Source organism: Vanacampus margaritifer, chromosome 16, assembly GCF_051991255.1.
Source record: "Vanacampus margaritifer isolate UIUO_Vmar chromosome 16, RoL_Vmar_1.0, whole genome shotgun sequence".
NCBI lineage: Eukaryota > Metazoa > Chordata > Actinopteri > Syngnathiformes > Syngnathidae > Vanacampus > Vanacampus margaritifer.
The window spans coordinates 18741416-18762333 of NC_135447.1; the positions used below are offsets into that span (position 1 = coordinate 18741416).

At 39.2% G+C, this 20918-nt stretch overlaps 1 protein-coding gene and 1 long non-coding RNA gene across 5 annotated transcripts in view; one reads left to right on the forward strand and one right to left on the reverse strand.

The window, feature by feature from the left end:
• LOC144036736 (uncharacterized) overlaps positions 1-3877 on the forward strand; it is a 62429-nt gene extending 58552 nt beyond the window's left edge. For 2 of the 3 annotated variants that reach the window (XM_077547591.1, XM_077547592.1), the window contains 2 exons: positions 1635-1886; positions 1998-3877. The gene's annotated coding sequence lies outside the window, so the exon portion shown is untranslated. The remainder of the gene's footprint in view (positions 1-1634; positions 1887-1997) is intronic. The other variant, XM_077547589.1, reaches the window with a different exon arrangement.
• The window catches only part of LOC144036737 (uncharacterized), an 83976-nt gene continuing 63148 nt past the window's right edge, over positions 91-20918 (reverse strand). For both annotated transcript variants that reach the window (XR_013288720.1, XR_013288719.1), the window contains exon 3: positions 91-3200. This is a non-coding gene — a long non-coding RNA (uncharacterized LOC144036737). The remainder of the gene's footprint in view (positions 3201-20918) is intronic.

Consider the following 20918-nt stretch of genomic DNA (forward strand, 5'->3'; position numbering starts at 1 on the left):
TTGAGAGGAAATTGGAGGATTCCTGCTTTGTTTGTTTGTTGTAGAATCAAATGCCACATTACACGTGTACACAAAGAAACAGAGAAAACATTCTGGTTTGTGATCTGTTTATTTACAGTACAAATCACATACTACAAAGCTCTGCAAGAAGAAATACATTTGAATATTTTGGAAAATACATATAGTACCTGTACTTCCTACTTGGCCCAGTACATAATGACATAAAATATATACTGTATATTCTTACATATTCTTTTACTAACCTTATCGGGCTATTTAACATGGACTGGCCATAACATTAGAACCACTTTCATAATCTATTGAAAAAAAAAAAACTGTATAAAAAAAACATTTCTTTCTACTCACTGTGTCAAACTGGAAGGTGTGCTAATTTTTGTGTTAGCTATTTAGTAGAGTGCCAGTACCGATATCTTGTATCGGTGCTAATACCAGCTTGTGGCTATTTTATGATTAGGAACTAGAAGTCTGAAATCATACATACACCATTTTTATATTGGGATATATGCAAGAGGTGTTATTTTTAATTCTTTTTTTTGTGTGGAAATTTTATGTATCAATAGTACTAGTAGTATCGGTAATTGAAATAGGTATCTATGACTACTCAAAAGTTGAGTACTCGCACTGGTATCGGTCTGAAAAAAGGGTATCAAACATCCCTACTATTTAGCATGAATGTGTGAACATATTAACACCTCTCAGTATGCAAACTTTGAATTAAACTTAGAAATAGGCATGGGCGAGTAACGATACCAGGTATCGGAATCAAGCCGATACCAGGTTTTATTTTATGGTATTGGTACTTGAGACGACGGGCAATACTTTGCTTTGACAGCTTTGCTTGTACTTCTTTAAATTTGTGATAGACCAATATGTTTTTTCAGGGCCATGACCAGAAGTGATTATTGACAGTCAAGGAGGGAATATATATATATATATATATATATATATATATATATATGCTGACTGGTTAGCACGTCCGCCTCCCATTGTAGAGGACGTGCTAAAAAAAAAAAATACTCACTATGGTTTTATACAGTAAACACAATTTTCCAAAGTTTATATAATAATTGATATGTCAAACTTGCATTTACATTTATTTTAATTTCAAACAAAAACAAAAGATGCACACAGTGCCCAAGGTCAGCAGCATCTCTAATAAAGTTAACTGAAAATTTAAACTACTGCATTGTTCAGTAAAGTTAATCTCTTATCGGTCATCAGATTTTTTTAAAAGGCCGGTGCCAATATTCGTCAACATGCTGAATATCAACGCCGATAATCTGTCTATCTCTAGTTTAAATTAAGTAGCTCCAATAGAGCAAAGTCTAAATAAGTTAAAATTGGGGAAAAGGCAAGCATGCTATTTTGATGCAGAAATTCAACAGTCATCTGTAGTGAAATATAAAAGAACATAGTAAAAGTATTACAGCTCAAAATTAACCAGTATGGAATGTGATATTGTAGCAATAGCAACTTAACAAGGCTTGTTTGAATCACTTTTTTCCCCCCAGTGTGCAGCTTTCAGTTAATGTTGAAAAACTAAACAGAGTATTTACAATAGGAATAGACTGATTATCTGAACTTTTCATTTATGGATTTATTAAAATTTCCAGAGGCGTTGTTGTTGTTTGGCATGTCCCACCGGCGAGAGGCCCTGGAGACGACCCAGGACATGCTGGTGAGACTATATCTCTCGGCTGGTCTAGGAATGCCTTGGGATCCCTTTGGAGGAGCTGGTTGAAGTGGCTGGTGAGAGGGAAGTCTGGGCTTCCCTGCTAAAGCTGCTGCCCCTGCGACCCGACCCCGGAAAAGCCGTAGATGATGGATGGATGGATTAAATTTCCACTTAGTCAGGTTATAGTCAGGTATCCATCCAATTGTTTCAAATTTTTAAGCGAATTTACTGAAAATGCGCAAAACAGACATGCAACTAATGCCCATTTCCATCTGTTCTTCTTTTGCGGATATTGAGACAGGACTCCGCCGCTGTTGGTGGCGGTATACACCATAGAGATGGGATCCACCAATAATTTAAAAGAAAAAGAAGACCAGGAAGCGACTGTGCCGTGCGAAGACGCCGTATGAGTTTTCTTTTGTAATTCTTGATAAACTGTAGCGTTTCTTTGCTGTTTTCCATCTAAAATAGCATTCATATTCGCTTCTTTATTTAATTCCAAAAATATTTCTGTTTCGTCGTCCCCCCAAACATACCTTACTTTTATCCGTCCGACATTGCTTTGAGACTACAAACGTACATGACCGAGTATCCGGTCAAAATGTGCGACGTGTATCCGGTCTTGTCAGTGTTTATTTGCAAAACCTGTTTCCATAGCCAAAATTCGCATTTTCCTTTTTTCGTTACACTTCAAAATCCACCCCCTCCAAGCGTGAAAACTTTTTTTGCGAATTTTGGGCCCTTTTTTCGAATTTCGAGCATTTACATTCAGTTTTATTTTTGCATTTCTTGAAAATTTGAATAAAAATGGGTGGATGGAAACCAACTAATGATGCTGACACTGGGTACTCTCTACACTTTTTATTTAAAAAAATTAAACAAAAAATAAATAAATAAAATAAAGATATTATGTTGAAATTTTGGAAAACTATTTGCAATAGAAAACTTTAGGGAACTTTTTACTTGCCTAGTTTTTAATTTAGCTTAACACATGCTGATGACCCTGGAAGCTCAGCAATTTTTGTTATAATTTTTAAACAAAACTGTCAATTCTTTATATGTTTAAAATTAAAAGAAAAAGTAAATTTGTACAATTTTGACGCTAATATTTTCTCTTTTACTACAAATGAACATCGGCTTGAAGTAGCGGTTATCAGCCTCCTTGACTACTAATAATTGGTATCGGCCTTGAAAAAAACATATCGGTCTATCACTACTTTATAAGGCAAGATGTTTTTGTACTGGTATCATCAGGTCCAGAGTATGCACCTATCTGTCACCTCCCTCACTCTCTGTCATTGTCCTTACCTGCTACCCCGCTCTTCGTTGCACTATTGATGTTTCTGCAGTTAGGCCCCCATCCAGCGGTTTTATCACCTTAGCAACAGCCACTGCATACTGATGTGGAGTTGGGGGTGGGGGTGTTGTGGCACAGATGGTGGTGGACTGTTTCCTCCACTTCACTTCAAACCTGCCCACTTTCTCTTACATCTTCCTCCTCATTCTGGGAAAATGGAAAGAAAGAAAGGCTGTCACCCGCAGCACATAGCGGAGAGGATGATGGTGCTGTAGGAGGGAGGGTAGGAACATCTATCACTGTTTTAAGTGACTGCTGTGGGACAGAGTGGGGCAGAAGGTCGTCTGGTCTCTTCATGGACATGGAGGGCACCTGAGCAGCTTGCAAATGACTCGGGTGCAATTATCTCATGCAGACTTAACAGCAGTCTGACTTTTAGTCACTTATCTGCAGCCAAGTACATCGAAAATCAAGAGAATCTAAACCACAGAGAGTCGTGCCTTACCTCTGACCACAAAGAAGGACAAGCACCTCCTCTCCAAGATGAAAAGCAATTAAAACAATTATTATACAAATATGTAAATATGTAGAAAAGTATCAAATATAGAATGTATTGCTTCTATTTTTACAACAAAAATGTCCCTAACCAAATAGCAGACATACTGTACTGTCAAATCCTGTGAATACTGTATGTAATACATATCCATGTATAATATGAACCCCACCCCCAAGCTCTTTTCCCATGCCTATGATTAAGTTTATTAAAAAAAAAAATCTTGTTTGTAATTGCTTTTAAATGTACATGTAATACCAGTATGTGGAGCATATTGAGTTACATCGTGTATATAAATCAGTGGTTCTATCTGTTTGTTGTTTTTGTTTATTTACAACCCAAAGTACTGCCTAGGTACTGATGAATGTCTAAACAATGTGAAAATTTTTCTATTCTTATTCCATCCCTTTGATTTGGGATATTTTTGTCTTAACCCCCTCCCCCCCCCCCAAAAAAAAAAAGAGCGTTACAGACGGCATTATACAGTACTCGAAGGCCGAAGAACCTTGATTTGGATTAGCACCCTCATAGATACCCGCCTCCTGACAATTTAAAGACTTTTATTAAACAAAAAAATATCTGGATCTACACCAACTTTGTGTTTTTTTTTCATTGCCTATGCCTATGGTATACACAGTCATGTGGAGAACATGCAAACTCTATACAGGAAGTCCGAAGCCCTCTGAAGTGTTAACCAGTTGGCCATGGTACCACCCTATCCAGTCAGCCACTGTCAGCAAAACAGTTGGGTTAGTGAAGTGTACTCTAACCAATTTGGTTGGTTAACCAATAAAGTTAGTCGTCTAATCAACCGGCTTGGTCCATTTCTGACCAATCGATTACTTAATCTATAGACTGCTGCTCACCAACTAGATTGGTAATTGTTTTTTAACCAATCCGTTTTTACATTTCATATGTCATATGCGTTGTAATCTTACAAGACTGTCTGTTAGTAATAAAAATATAAAAAATACGAGAAAAAAATTATTTTTATATTTAGTTAATCGCTATTTTCCTTCTTCAATTCCATACTGCTATCGATCATGTCTGTTTTTTGTTTTGTTTTCACATTTAAAAATGGTGGGTTGTTTTCTTAACCCACTCACTAGGCAGCAGTTGCCGGTACTGTTACCCAAGGTTAGGTTAATTATTTTTGAACAAGCAGACTGGGTTGAAGATTGGCTGAAGATCTGAATGTGGTTGACATTTTGGACACAGTTCTGTTGTGCGCTGAAGTTAAAATAAATTTGATGTGTTCTTAGAAAATGTTGGTGGCAGCTGGATGGCTGGATGGCAGTGGACAAGGGAATGGGGCTCAAGTTCCAGTCAGGGGCAAACATAAGTTGAATGTTCCCCTGCCTAATGGACACACTTGAGAACACAGTAAGAATTTTATGGTCATGACCTATTCCAGCTGGGCCACAAAGTAGACATTGTTTGTTCATGCTTGTGTATGTTTCCAGCATTAAATTATGTTATATACAGTACTAACTAGAGGATTTAAATGTCAACATGGACATTGACTAGGAATGAACAACATGAAGGCTGTCTGGTGGCTAAGAGGTTAAAATATTGTTCCCATAGCAACAACACCTAGCCAGCTATAGGTCACATTCGAGTCTCAGTCACAGGATAGCCAACCTAGAAGACAGAGGACAATTATCCCGGCCTGTTACAGTTCAATAAGTCCAACTAACCGCAAGCCAGATACCGTGTTTCCCTGGCAACGCCTCTCAGGTAAATCACATATCGGGGCGGTGAGAGAAGGGGAGCTAAATGAGACAAGGAGAGGCTTCAGTGCCTGCAGGACCAAGGGGGAATGTGCCCTCAACAAATCTGCCTTGAGAAAATCCAGGTATGGAGGACCAAAACTGCCAAAATTAAAAAATAAATAAATGAATAAAAGTGAAAATAAAAAACGGATTAAAAAAGATATCCTTCAAAAATTAAATACAAAAAAAGAATATAAATGGAATATAGGTATATATATATATATATATATATATATATATGTATATATATATATATATATATATATATATATATATATATATATATATATATATATATATATATATATATATATATGGCGGCACGGTGACTGACTGGTTAGCACGTCCGCCTCCCAGTGCAGAGGGTGAGATCGAGTCCGGCCTTCCTGGGTGGAGTTTGCATGTTCTCCCCATGCTTGCGTGGGTTTCCTCCGGTTACTCCGGTTTCCTCCCACTTTCTAAAGACATGCATGGCAGGCTAATTGAACACTCCAAATTGTCCATAGGTGTGATTGTGAGTGTGGATGGTTGTTCGTCTCTGTGTGCCCTTGAAAAAGTTTCTTCTCTACTTTTTGTTGCCTGCCAATCACATCCTCTTCATAATGAGAGTTCTCAAATCTTAGTGTATCTCTCAACTGTCCTTTCAGTTGACAACCCCACTTTGAATAGCACTTACTGTAATTTAAGAACCCTAATGAAGTTAATCGCCTTTCCCATCACCCTGAGGAAAAGGGAGGAACTTTGTCCTGGATGCACCAGCCAATACAATTAAGGGTGGGACTACAATTTATAATCTTTATTGGATTGCAAACAAAATTGAATTGGCTTCTGTGGCACGCTTAAGAGGCGGGGCTCAGAATTAAAAAAATGTGCGTGTCCATGTTGTCGCACAGGTGCATCATCAATGTGTGTGTGTGAGTGTGTGTGTGTGTGTGTGTGTGTGTTCAGGTGACTGTCTGGCCTCCTGCCGCAGTGTCTGGAAATTCAGACACTCCCCCCAAAAGCGCCCCGCCCCCTTTTCTTTTTCAATGCTGCACTGCTATCAAGCATACCTGACATCCCGCTCTTCTTCTCCCTCCTCATGCCCCTCCCACTCTGCTGTGATAAGAAATCCACTAAACACAAACGGCTTCACAAACAACACAACCTGACAATCGATGCAAAAAAGAAGAATCACACACAAAAACATCCTTGCCATTCACAGACATTTATCTCATTACATTTGTCAGCCGTAAATCCCAACTAAATGTATAAAACATGAATCTGTCCGTATTACTTTTTATCAGGGAACAATGTGGCAACGCTTTGTGTGACATGATCACCTCAGAACAATGCAGCCTAATCTCCAGCACACAATCGAGTCCATCAGCTGTAGCCTTTGGTTTATCCACACCGATTCAAGTGCTGGAATAAGTCTTCATCCTTTTTCATATTTCTGTTCAGAATTTCGCAGACTCTTTCAGAACAATTCTCATTTTAGTATTAAGTAATACATTAAAGTAATTAATAATACATTAAATGAGCCTATTATCAACCAAGCATAATAATTTTCGATTTTCCATTATAGTTATTTTTTCCCCTCCATTTTGACTTTTGTTGTTTAAATTCGGCTAGTTTTAATTATTTTTATTTTATTTTTTTATTTTAGAGTTAGGGCAATTCCCAAATGACTGTTGGACCATCCTTCTTCTGCACGGTTAAACAAATAACTACATTTAAAATGAACCCCGAAAGCTCATGTATGATATTAATTGACTACAATGGAAATAAACGACATTTCGCTCTGATAGTAAGTTTTAGTTAGTTTTATAAACTTAAGATGTAGCTTCAGTTTTCATTTTAGAAAAAGCATTTCCCTTTTTATTTTATTTCGTTAATGAAAATGTTTGAATTTTAGTTAGTTTTTTTCTTTTGTTTTCGTTAACTATAATAACCTTGATACCAACCTTAATTAACTGTAAATCTGCTATGATTTTCATACTGAATTTTAAGATATTCTGTGTTTAATATTTTACTCTGCTTGCCATAAATGAGGCCACTCTTTTGTGACATATAGCAGCCTTTCCATACACAGTATCAAATACATTCTGTATATACTCATACAAAAATATGACCTGTTGGGTTATTTTTTTTATTTCAACATTTGTATTAGCAATTTAGTGCAAAAGCAAACAAAACACTTAACCCAATAATACTGTATTTTAACTAAACATACTCAAAAAGTCAAAGATGCAAATGCAAACTACCGTAATTAACCTTTTGAGCTTCCATGGATGCCAAAATTGTGCTTTTATGGCACAGAAGACGCAAATGCAGTTTGGCCTTCAACTAAATTGTAATCCCCAGCGTGTTGCACTTCCAAACTAGCTGGGGGCTGATTTTTACAAGGTGATATTTATTGGATACTTGGCAGATTTCACTACACTTACTGCTTCGTTGCCGTTGGGGGAGCTGATGATGATTTCATCAGAGGGTTGGCTCCTGTCAGACTTGACTGTGTGTCAGACAGACCCTAATAAAACTGTCTGGCTGTTTTGTGGGCACCAGCTCCGCTTTGGCTACGTAGCATCTGACTGATCAGCACTTGTCGCACTGTGCTTGCCTGTTTGGTATTCATGGGGCATGGTGTCCCTTCAGCTGTTGCTGGGGGCCTTGTAGCACAGACACTGTCTGATCGTTTGGCATCGGCGATGCTCAATATGAAACCAAATGTGAAGCGGGGACGGAAAAAAACATCATAATTAGACAGCGCAAGATTGGAGACAAAGAGATGGAGAGAAGGGTATTAAAGATAGAATTGAAAATGTGTTTGGAGCTGCATTTCTAATATGGAAAATACTTTTTAAAACGCAGTCAGCCTGAGCAGCTGTCAAACCATGCAGGTCAAGCTATAAATGACGAATTACCTCACACCTGAACAGCAGTGACATTTTTTCCCATTACACCTAATTTATGATAATGACGTGCCTATAGTCATGTCTGTAACAGGCCAATTCAATGTTTTCATTTGCCTTTTAATATTCAACCTCATCTTCTAACCAGGCCTTACTGCTCAAGTTATATTGTAACTCCAAATTAAATGTGGATTTATACAAATTAATAATTTGGCATGTCATGGCAATGAAAAATCCTGAGATTAATTATCAAACAAAGAGAGCAGAGGAATTCCAGCTTTGCTTCAACCACATGATATACGTAAATGCCTTTTTCTGGCAAATTTATTTAAAAAATATTGATACATTTTGGGGGTGTCAGGTGATTAAAATTTTTTATGGTAATTAATTGCATGACTTCAATAGTTAACTCACAATTACTCGCTAATTTTATATCTGTTCTAAATGTACAAAAAAAATATATTTTAGTTTAGGTTTCATATTCTTGTAAAAGTGGAAAAAATATTAAACTAATGTTATGTATGTATGTATGTATGTATGTACACAATGTAAACTAAATGTTGACGAGGGCATGTCTGCTGCGTTGCGACTGGAATTCCCCCAGTACAGGCTTTCCAAATAAGAAGTGGTCATTAGTCGTGCGCTAAAAAGATTAGTGGCATTAAAGGAACTTTAAATTAACTCAAAATTAACGCAGTAATTTTGACACCCCTAATACATTTTTTACTCATTGTTAACATTATACATGAGCACTTTTTAATAGTATGAAAAACTTTTACAACACACACAGAGCTGAAAAATCTATTCAGTAGCAACATTGTGTAGTTGTTTTTTGTCTATAAGAAATGTAGAAATACTTCCACTAAAAAAATGTTTCCTTGAGTAAATGAACTTCTACAGGTTGGGGAAAACACACTGTTTTACTATGGTGGAAAAACAGCAGCAGATGTCTCATATAGTGCCAGATGAAGGTGGGGGGAACACATGAGAGGCTCTGCCTTAGTCCAGGCTATAGCTATTGGCTGTGTCTCAGCATTTCGATGCTGTGGTGTCAGCATGAGTCTGGGGTGTGGTGCTGTCATTGCATTCCTAATCTTCATTACATTTGACTTGCACAACAAAGTTGAAAAATATTACCAACGTGTATAAACATTGGCTGATGACCAGTTGAGGGTGTACGCCGCCGCTCCAAAGTCAGCTGCAACACTTGTGAGGATCAGCGGTACTCAAAATGGATGGATGGATGTGTATACTCTCGATTTCATGTTTGTCAAGTAATAAAACACGCCCAGCTCTCAGACATGTATATTCCCTTAAAGTGATAACATAGATCCCGAGAACATTTGTGTCCTTTTCTTATACAAAATCATTCATCTTTGTCTACTGAAAGTCGATTGTGCCCTCCGCCCACATCCCAAGAGCCTAACCCGTGATTTTTTATCAGGAGAGCTCACAAGTTAGGGTCTCAGGGAGCAGGTGAAGTACGACAGAGTCTACCGTGGAGCTGCAGTCTGCTGTAAAACACCAATGTTTTGCTCGACTTACATTCATATGCTTTCCCTAATACTGCGACTTAAAAGTAGCTCAGTTTCGCCCAACATATCTGCAAGCAAAATCTAAATATTTGCCTTCTTTTTTCGTCCACTCACTCGTCCAGTCGGCTCAGTGTGATTCTTCGTAATGACAGACATACAATTGCTTCCACATGCAAAATATAACAAAAGACAAAGCCGCATCAACAACAAAGAAAGACAAACGGGGTTGACAAAATGATTTTTCCAACTGCAGCAAGACCCAAACAGAGGCTCAAACAAACACGCAAGCCTGCTCTGCCCAACTAGCTTTTGTGTTTGAAAAAGGAAAAGCCCTGCACCCAAGCTGCTTTTTTGTCCTCGAGCATTGGCTGATCATCAGTCTACGTTTCTCTCCACTAGGACGGCAGGACCTGACGGACTGTCTGCTGACTTTTACTAATCGATGCAGAGCCTGAAAGTGCTTAATGTGCTTAATTAAAAAAAAAACTATTTATTTAGGTTGCTCTACATTTAAGCAACAAAAAAAAGGTAAAGAAAAAGGAAATCTAGGATAAAAAACAAAACATCTAGTCAGGTCTAACTGGCAAGTTCAAACCCACCTAACCGGCAAAGTGTCAATCATGAGAAAGCATGGCAAACAAACATACAGTAAAGATATAACCTACCAACCCATAAACAACTGTCATAAAATAGCAATTTGCAGTAAACATTAACAGATAAATAATGGCGACATAGTATCATGTACCCAAATACATTCTGATCCCCCTCCACCCCCTCTTCCCACCCCATCCCATCCAGAATCCTTCCCGCCGCTAGGCACCCGGCTCCTCCCCCTCAGAGAACAAAAAAATCAAATAGATGTCTGACTGTCTCCTTCTTTCTGGGGAAGGCCAAGCAAAGTGCAGGCTTCGGAACTGAATGCTTTGCGCCCCATGTTGCCTGGCACGCTCACTCTTCTGCCTGCCACCGACTTTGGCTTTTTGCGATCCTCCTTTGAGCTGCGAATGAGGAAGTACGGAGGGAAAAAGGGATATGGTGCTAGAAGAAGGTACCAAGGGTAGAAAGACAGAGCTAGATGAGGGGGTGAAGCTGAGGTGTCTGTGGGAAGTGGTTGCCGGATGCAGGTCAGTGAGGTGGGAACTCCCCTCCCCTCCCTCTGCAGCATCACTCCATCGCAGTTGTTGCGTTATCAGCTCCATCTCAGCGCCTTCAACACCACCACTACAACCGCTCCGCCTCCCTGCTCCAGACACTGGGGCAGCAGACATGTCATGACACTCATATGCACTCGGCCCCACTTTCATATTTCCTCCTCTTCCCATTTCCTTTAGCGTCCAACACGACGAGCCCCCCCCCCCCCCCCCCAAAAAAAAAAAGCCCAAAAAATTTGCTTCCTCCAGCCGCTCCTGCCTGCCGCCGCATCCCCCAAACAACCCCCTTCCCCCATTTGACCTCCGCTCCCCAAGCCCTAACTCTCCAGTATCCACTGCCCTCCACCACTTACCCCTCCCATTATTAAACCAGGTCTGTACCTGTCTGCTTGTCTCTGTTGTCTGTTACTCCCTGTCTGCAGCTGCTTGCCCAAAGTGAGCTACTGCAGCAGGAGTCTGCAGCGACAGCCCCTGCTCTTTCTCTCCCTCCCTCTCTCTCTTATACACAAATACACACACACCCTCCATCCAGCCTTTGCTGGTGAATACGTTCCACCCTATGCTGATCAATTTCTACTCTTTTCCAGCGGTGCTCAGACAAACATATACTACAGCAAAACTGTCTACTGGTGGAGATTGGATAGAGCCTTACCTATCACACACAAATACTAATAAACAGATATTGCGTAAAATTTAGCGCAAACTGCCATATGAGAAAATTCAGATGAATGCGGAGTGCACGCATAGACTGACAAAAATCGCAGCTCATGCTCAAGCAAGATCAGACGCTAGAGCATAAAAACACCCAGAGCAGTTTGAGACAGCCACACCTTTAGCTCAGCAAACCCATTTGCTCAATGGCTGAAAAATATGTGAATGTATTTTGTTTTCAATCAAAAATAACCACATTCACATTTTAAATGACATCTGCAGCCGCATACTTTTAATTGCTTCCAATACCCTTGACAGATTTGGGCTATGACCCTCCGTGACATAGAGGGGGCAGGGGGTGAGATCTGCAAATGTTAACATTGATTGATTATGTCCTTTAATAAGAATGGAAAACAACAGCACCTTAATGCTGCTGCGTCTTCGTCGAATTGGAAAATGGCGAACAAAGTGTAGCTCCCTTCCCATATTTGTCTGAAGAAAGGCCAGGCCAAGTGCGAAAGATGCATACAAGTAAATCCTGCAGCCAATGTCAAAACCGTGGCCAGGTTGAAGTCTACGGGGGGATGGTTTGCCTTCACAGATTGGCTTGGTGATAGTGGCGGTGGCGCAGAGAGGGAGGGGGTTACGAGTTGCTCTATACCAAAGCCGGCGGGGGCCAGCAGGCGACCGTATAGGTGATCAATCAGCTCCATTACAGCAGTGACACTGCAGAGTCTGGAGCTCGGCTGCGTCCCGCCCATCACCCCTCTGAATACACATACACACAAAAAAATTAGCTGCTTGGTTTCTAGTCTAGACTGGAAATAGAAACCATTTCAGTGGTGAAAATGGTTGGCAAGAGCCGATACCGTGACAGATAAGCAATCCACTTGCTGTTTCACACACAAGACATTTTTAGATCCGTTTGAACTGCACTGGGACAAAGTATTTCAAAGCATCCAAAAATAGGGCATGCTGTTTTGTAATTCTTGCACCTACAATGAACCCAGATTGCACAAGCAGACTTGCACTATTCTTTTTGCTTATCAATTAAAAGAAGACAGATAAGGGAAATATAAAGGTAAAATTGGGGGGGGTGAGATGAGGATGATGGTAGAAGGTGCAAGGTGGAGGGGGGAAGGGAGTAGGAGACAAAATGTGTTGCACAATGCCTTTCCAGCCACCCTGTCCACCAGCGGGACATTAATGACAATCATGTCTTGTCACACTAGCTGTCGGGCCAGTCAGCAGATCATGCCCTTGTCCCTGCCCTTCTCCAATCGATGCCATTGATTTGTCCCAGGGGTCAAGGGGCAAGAGCGTATCAATAGGAGAAGAGTGGCTGATGCAGCATTCAGAGAGGGGCTGACTCCAGACAGATCGATGACACCCCCGTCTGCCATTGGTGTGTTATGTTTATTCATTCGTCATTTATGCCACCGCATTGAGAGAATGCGTATCATTGGGAAGAAGAGCTTGAACAGTGGTAAAGCTGACATAGTTTACATAGCAGTCTAGCCAGTGACCCCACTTTTCTTGTGTTATGAGATTTGTTACTGAGGTTTCTGCTCATCTGTGACATCAACAACTTTGAACCAATCGCTGTGAGCTGAGCGTCAGAAAGACACAAGCTGCAATGCTTTCAAAGACAGGCATCCAACGCAAAGCCTGCAGGCTAAATGTAAATCCTACCCGCAATTTTAATAATAATAATGTATCAGATTTTATATAGCGCTTTTCTAGACACTCAAAAATGCTTTTAATGGAATGGATACATTACTCATGCCCTCACACATTCACACTGTGGTGGCAGTAAGCTACTTAAGTAGCCACAGCTGCCCTGGGGCAGGCTGACAGATGAATGGATGCCAGTGTGCGCCTACGGCCCCTCTGACCACCACCAAACATTCCCACCTTCCATACACCAGTGTGAGTAGCACTGGAGGCAATGTGTGTGAAGTGCCTTGCCCAAGGACACAACGATACAAGACTTGGGGAGAGCAGTGCTCGAACAGCCGACCTTCTAGTTACTGAACGACCATCTCTACACCCTGAGCCACGGCCGCCACAATTTTGCATTCATTTATTTTTGAAACTACTTGTGTTGTTCTCCCTTACAAGTCTTTTCAATTTAATTTTGTTGATCGTGTGACGGAATATTGTTGTACAGGGGAGGAGTTAGCACAAATAATTAACTCCACCCAGGGTTATTATTAGAGATGCTCATGATCGGCCGATATTCATGAAAAAGTGCGTGATCGGAATATTTGATCAAAGCCTTTCATTCCCGTTCAAAAATACGATCATCCGCAGGTCATGCTTTGCAGCCTGCCTGGCTTGAGAGACCAGACTCAGGGCAATTGCGGGAAGTTGAACTCTTCTTCCGTCCCCCTCCCCCCTCGCTGCAAAGCGGTTTCTGTACGGCATCCGTACGGACTGCAATTCACACCGAGTGCGTTGCAAGAATGTGTCTGGAAATCTGCATTCGTGAAACCACAACATTCCCCAGGGTTAACGCTGGTCAACTGAGTTCACGCAATAACAAACGTGTATATAGCACGCTACTGGTAAACAATAGCCACGCTTGCCTGTTATCACACCGATATGCTTTTTGGGCATTATTTCTGGGACTTTTACCATGGGTAAGTACGTTTCGTGTTTAATTAGTGTTATTTTGTCATTTAAAATTTATTTTGAGCTCATTTTTTGTCTTTTAAGTGTCCGACTCATGTCAAGCTATGCAGTTAGCTAGCTTCCGTCCTAAAAAACGAGTTCCCAAACGGTTTTATTTTGACATATACTGGCGCTACCTTAATGCCAACGCCTGAGTTCGTGTCCGGCAAATCTAATATATATATTTTTTCCCATGTTTTTATAGCAATAAAACAGAATATTCTGTGGACCTTGCAAAATCAGTAAAAATTCAGTAAAACTGCCGGGAGCGAAGGCGATTGCTTCAGTGAAAATGGCTGGGGGTGTATGAGTTAAATGGATGTTTTAAATAACGAAAGAACCTTGAGGCTCTGGGCAGACGGACTTATTAAAGGGGCTATTATATAGTGGCAATCGATAGAAAGGAAAATACCCATCTTGAACCATCTCTATCTAATCCCATAATTTATTTGTTCAACCATCCCAGAAATGAAGGGCCAGCTGGAATCAATGACTTTTAGATGTGCTGTGAGGGAATTTGGACAAGAGAATGCTGAGACAGCATGATTGCATGCAGCGATAGTTTGCTACTCACATCTGGAGGGAAAAGTGGTTCAGAGGTGAGAAAGACCAAAGACTTGCATTTAAGTAAGTTTGAGTGTTGTATGAAAGTCAGATTTTGTCTGCTAGGTATAATAAGGGAAATGTGGAAATAATTTAATTGACAAATGAGAAAATGTTCATTTCGCACAGTTTGTCAGTGGTCAGAGTACATCACTTGTCATCAGAGTTAATGGTGAGCAGACAACTTATTAGGAGTGGGAATCTTTGAATGGCTCATTATTCGATTATGAACCACTTTCATGCTTTTATAGCAATAGAACACAATATTCTGTGAGCCTTGCAAAATCAGTCAAAATACAGCAAAACAGCCGAGCAAAGGGGGTTGCTTCATTGAAAATGGCTGGGAGTGAATGTGTTAATAATGTTAAACCATATTTTTGGCACCCAAAACCAATGTTTGGCTATTTACATTTTTACACAGACGTGTTGCTGTGGATGTACTTTTCTGACAAAAAAATGTCTGTGAGGATGCCCAAGGTTTGGGGTTGCTTTAAACTGATAAGGGCCCAAACTAAAGTTTACGGGAGGAATCAATGGAATAATCGATAGGCTAAACGCGGAGCTGGGCGCTTCGGTTAGGCTAAAAGCGGAGCTGGGCGCTTCGGTTTATGGTCACTTACCGTTGATGATGCGTCCACCTTAAGGCGAGTGCACAATGATGTGAGACCTCAAAAAAATACATAGACTGCGTTCCGACTGAAGCATGCTCACACCTATCAATCAGGCTAAGTGCAGACGGTACATCTCATTTGGGGTTTGGCATCGTCATTGACAGGAAGTGACGATTAACGGAAGTGCCCAGCTCTGGATAATCGATTCCAAAAAGATTGGTCAGTGACAGCCCTACTTTACAGTATGTTTCCTCTAAAACTCATAAATTAGTACCCCTTTCCTCAACAAAAAAAGGTCACATTTAAAGACACGTCTTAATTCGCTGTCATATCACTTATGACAAATAAATGCCTCCACCGAATAACGCCTCCTTTTCCATGTCAGAAAACTGTAGTAATTGTAATTACCTAAGATTTACATTTGAGCATGCTAAATGTAGAGCATAAGAATTTGGGCCGCTGTGGATAAGTGGATCATTCAGTGCCAATATGTGCACTTGATTTTTAATTCCTTGCTAACAAACAGCAGCAACTGAAGGTGCTGTGAGAATACAACAAAAGTTAAAGCAGGGCCTCAGAATTCTTCTGACTTTTGGGGTTTTAAGCTGTTGTCAGGAACATTACCACTGGGATAATTGTCTTGTAGCGGTCAAACATTCACCAAAATGTCACTTTTTGAACCTCCGATGTTGGGTCTTCCTATCATTGTAGCAGAAATCAACAAGCATGGGATTTTTTACTCGCTAATGGTTAGACCATCACAAGACAGGTTAGCGTTACCCTATTGAGGATATATTGCCTCAATAGTCATCTTAAAGAGTGTAGAGAGAGCAGTAAAGTTTCTCTTACATACACTAGTGGGGTTTCCATCCAATTGTTTCAAATTTTTTAAGTGAGATTTATTGAAAATGTGCAAAACGGACATGTGACTTATGCCCGCTTCGATCTGTTCTTCTTTTGCGAATAATGAGAGGGGACTCCACCGCTGTAGGTGGCAGTATACACCATAGAGATGTGATCCACTAGTAATTTAAAAGAAGAAGAAGACCAGGACGCGACTGCACCGAGCGATGACGCCGTATGAGTTTTTTTTTTGCTGTTTTCCATCTAAAATAGCATTAATATTCGCTTTATTAATTAATTGCAAAAAGATTTCTGTTTCGTCGTCCCCCAAACTTACCTTACTTTGTCGTCCGCCATTGCTTTGGGAATACAAATGTAAGTGTGACGTGTATCCGGTCTTGTCTTGTCTTTCCATAGCCAAAATGAGCATTTTCCTTTTTTCGATATGCTTCAAAATCCACCCCCACCAAGCGTAAAAACTTTTTTGCGAATTTTGGGCCCTTTTTCGAATTTCTAGCGATCCCATTCAGTTTTATTTTCGCATTTCTTGAAAATTTGAATAAAAATGGGTGGGTGGAAACCCCACTACTGTGAAAAAAAAATCTTTAAAAAAGGGTGATTCTACAGGAGCTGGTGCAACAAAAAATACTGTAAAATAACAGAAAATTACTTCCTCATAAAAATACAGTTTTTTTCCCCCCATAATTAAAAAACAATGTTGTAATTTTAACGAGTTTTGCCTTATTTCCAGGTTGTTTTTAATGTTTAATTCAAATTTTCACAAAATTACCTAGAAATGTAGTAAGTAAATGTTATATTACGAATAATAATGCTTATAATTACAGAAATGTGCTCTTATTACTTGTTTTTTGTGTTGCAAGATGACATGTATACTTAGCACTCTAAACAGTAAAATGTACATTTGTTTATTGAGTTAATTTTACTTAAAGTATTTTTAGTGTGTATTTAGTGTGTATTGTGAGAGAATTTGCCTATCCCATGAATGCTTGGGAGACTCTACCACCTGAGATGTGCCACTACTGTTTGCTTGTATACAAAAAGAGACCAAAAAAAAGTTTTTGGTCATTGATTTTAAAAGATTCCAGCTGACACGAGCGATATACTAACACACAGTAGGAGCTGCATGGCTTAGTGAGTAGATTGGCTGTTAACCTAAAGTTGTGGGTTTGTTCCTCAACCCTTGAGTGACTTTTATTATTATTATTATTATTATTATTATCCATCCATCTTCTCAACCGCTTGTCCTCACAAGGGTTGCGGGGGGCGCTGGAGCCTATCCCAGCTGGCTTCAGGCAGTAGGCGGGGGTACACGCTGAACTGGTTGCCAGCCAATCACAGGGCACACAGAGACAAACAACCATTCACTCACAATCACACCTATGGAGAATTTGGAGTGCTCAATTAACCTGCCATGCATGTCTTTGGAATGTGGGAGGAAACCGGAGTACCCCGAGAAAACTCCACCCAGGAAGGCTGAAGCCCGGACTCGATCTCACGTCCTCTGCACTGAGAGGCGGACGTGCTAACCAGTCAACCACCGTGCCACCCTATTGTTATTATTATTATTATTATTGTTATTAATAATAATAATAATATTAATATTATTTTACTCTCTTCCAAGTGTAAATTTTACTCTGGTTAGAGTGGGACCAAATAGACTCTGTTTAGAGTAAAATTTACTCAACATATATGTTAATCTTGTTAAGTGTCACGTTCAAACATGCAGCCAATGGCATGTCTTCATCTTCTCAAACAGTTTCTACCTCGCTTTTCACAGCATGTACACCAATGGTAGGTTGCGTTGTTGTCATCATTCCAGTATTCATAACAAGCCATTCATACTCAGACTGCAAACCTTTTCCTGGATTAAAATCAGATGGTGGGTACTGTAACATCCACCTACCTACCACCGCCACCAAAAATAATAATGTACAGTGGTATCTTGGAGTTTGAACATAATTCGTTCCTGCAAAGTGTTCAAAGTCCGAATTGTTCAACCTCCAAAGCATTTTTTACCATAATGTAAATGCAATTAATCTGTTTCCAAGCTCCAAAAACAGAAAATTCCTATTTTAATTTATATTTATGTTTTTTACATTTACAGTACAGTACAGTATTTAAACAATAAAAATACCTTACCTTACCTGTTGTGGTGTGATGGCATTAGTGGATGATAAATGCTATGTTAATGCTAGCTTTAGTTCAGTGCTGAGTTTGTGTATTTTACATTGGGCATATTGTTAGACTACTAAGCGGTCCTTGCTTGCATTTGTTTAAATTGAACAGCTAAGGGGGGTCCTCGTGCCAGTATTTACAGAAGTAGTCGCGGTAGTTACAACTGCGCGATAATCTCCTTCCTAATTCCACTGTGGTGTTCGTAGCACTGTATGTTTTTCTTTCCTGCCACTGTTGTCTTTCTGTGGGCCCATGCCGAAGAAAATTGTCGTGGAAAAATAAAAATGCACACTAGTATGGAGTACCTCCAGAAGTATTCACGGTCTGACTGGAAATGAGCAGTGCATCGTCTCAAATACCGCAATGTGAGCATTCAGCATTGCTCGGCTTTACTTGGCTACCCGTTTTCAGGGTACGTTCGGCTTAGCTTGCTTTGCTTGGGTGTTCAAACTCCGAAAATGAGTTCAAACTCTTGAGGCATTTTTTACTCAGATTTTTTGGTTGAAGTCCGAATTGTACGAGTTCTGAGACGTTCAAACTCCGAGGTTCCACTGTACACAAATGTCTGAGTGTCAACGGGACTGTGAATCTGATCATATCCTAACTTTGATAAGCCTAAACTGATTTACTGTCTGGCTAGCAAACTACTATTGACAATATGAGAATGCCACGAGAACATCCAGTCATCAAACCGTGTGCCTGTTTCAGTTCTGAAGCAGCAGCTGGAATAAAGTAGCAGCATATCGATCAGTCAAATGATTTATTGAAAGCATTGAATTGCAGCTCACTTGGTAGCGCAGTCTCCCATCAGCAGAGAAAGCTTAGTTTAGCTTAGCTAAATTCAAGTCCAATTCTTTCTTGCAGTAATTTTAGTTATTTTCAATAAAAACATTAGACAATAAAGAACTTGTACTAAAATTAAAAATTGTCACTATTAATTTCTCAGTAATTTTAAATGATCCCCCACCCCCTATTTTTTAAATAGTTTAAAGTTGCATTTTACAATTTATTCCCTTTAATAACAGGTAAATATCTGGAAAATTAAGATCAATTTGTAAACGCATTTTAACAATAAATATATTTGTTTTTTTGTAAAGAGCAGAATTATTGTGTTTTCACAGTTACAGTGATTTCATGTTATTTTGCATTTAATATGTAAAATCACTATTTTTGTAAATTAAATAAAAATAACTGAAAATATTATCAATATAAAAATAAACAGCCAAATTTTGTTATTCAACTTTTTTATTTATTATTATTATTATTGGGGGAAAATACCAGCCAGGTCAGTTTTTTTTTGTTATGCTGTATTTTCTGCCCAAGTTAATGTTTGGTTAAAAATGTATTTGTGAACATATGGATAATTGAGTTAGAATTTAGCAGATAAAAGGCGATCTCAGGTTGCCAGGGAATTACCGGGATCATATTACCTCATAGAAACCACTTTCGCTCTTTTGTCATTGCAATGCTACAACAGGATCACCCGGCAGGTTAGTGTAACTCCAGATATACTAATCATTGCTGATCAAAAATAGTTGGGTCTAAGGTAAGACACCTTGGGTCACAGGTAAGTAGTTTCCTTTTGCTACTTCTTGTAACTGGTCTGCAATGTTCTGCTACACAAATTTGGGATTTGCCTCAAGTTCTATGACTAAAGAATCACTCTTCTTTATATTATCATTGTTAATCCAATATACAATGTTTTATGGATTTTCCAAAGATCATGAAAAAATCCCACCCTTAAAGCCTATAGTGAAGTGAAGGATATTACATTCAAACTGTTTTCCAGAATCATAAACATCTTCAACGTGCAACTAGGAATATCACTATCAAATATTTTTCGAATCGATTGTTCTATCGATTAGTCCATAAATTAATGTGATAACATTTTATTTTGCATTAAAGTGCATTACAAAAATCCCAATTGGTGTTGTTTATTTGATATTGTCTATTGATGAAAATTAACCAAACAACAATTAAGCAATACCACACGAGAGAGATTGAACAACCGTTTGGGAATTGATTGATTTACTGGTTTGTTTTCCAAAGTAAAAGCAGATTATTATTATTATTTTAAATAAATAAATGTAATTATATATATATATATATATATTTGGGCAATTTTAAATTAAACACTGTCTGTAAAGAATTACTCAATTATAAAACGGCTGTCAATTAATTTTATAATCAACTAGTTGTCGATTGATTGACATCTCTAAATTAATCCATCGTTCACTGTATTTTGCTTAGGGAGAAATGACTCCAAGAACTAGACACCAGCCAGTTGCCATGCTGAGGACATGTTTTTCTAAAAGCTGTATTAACAGTTTGAAAGAAATGTGAGTTCCTGCTATATTAGACATACAATTTTTTTTTTTTAAGAAACCTGGGTCAATATGTATCCATGCTTTCTATCGCGTGCAAACACAATAAACAGCAAGTC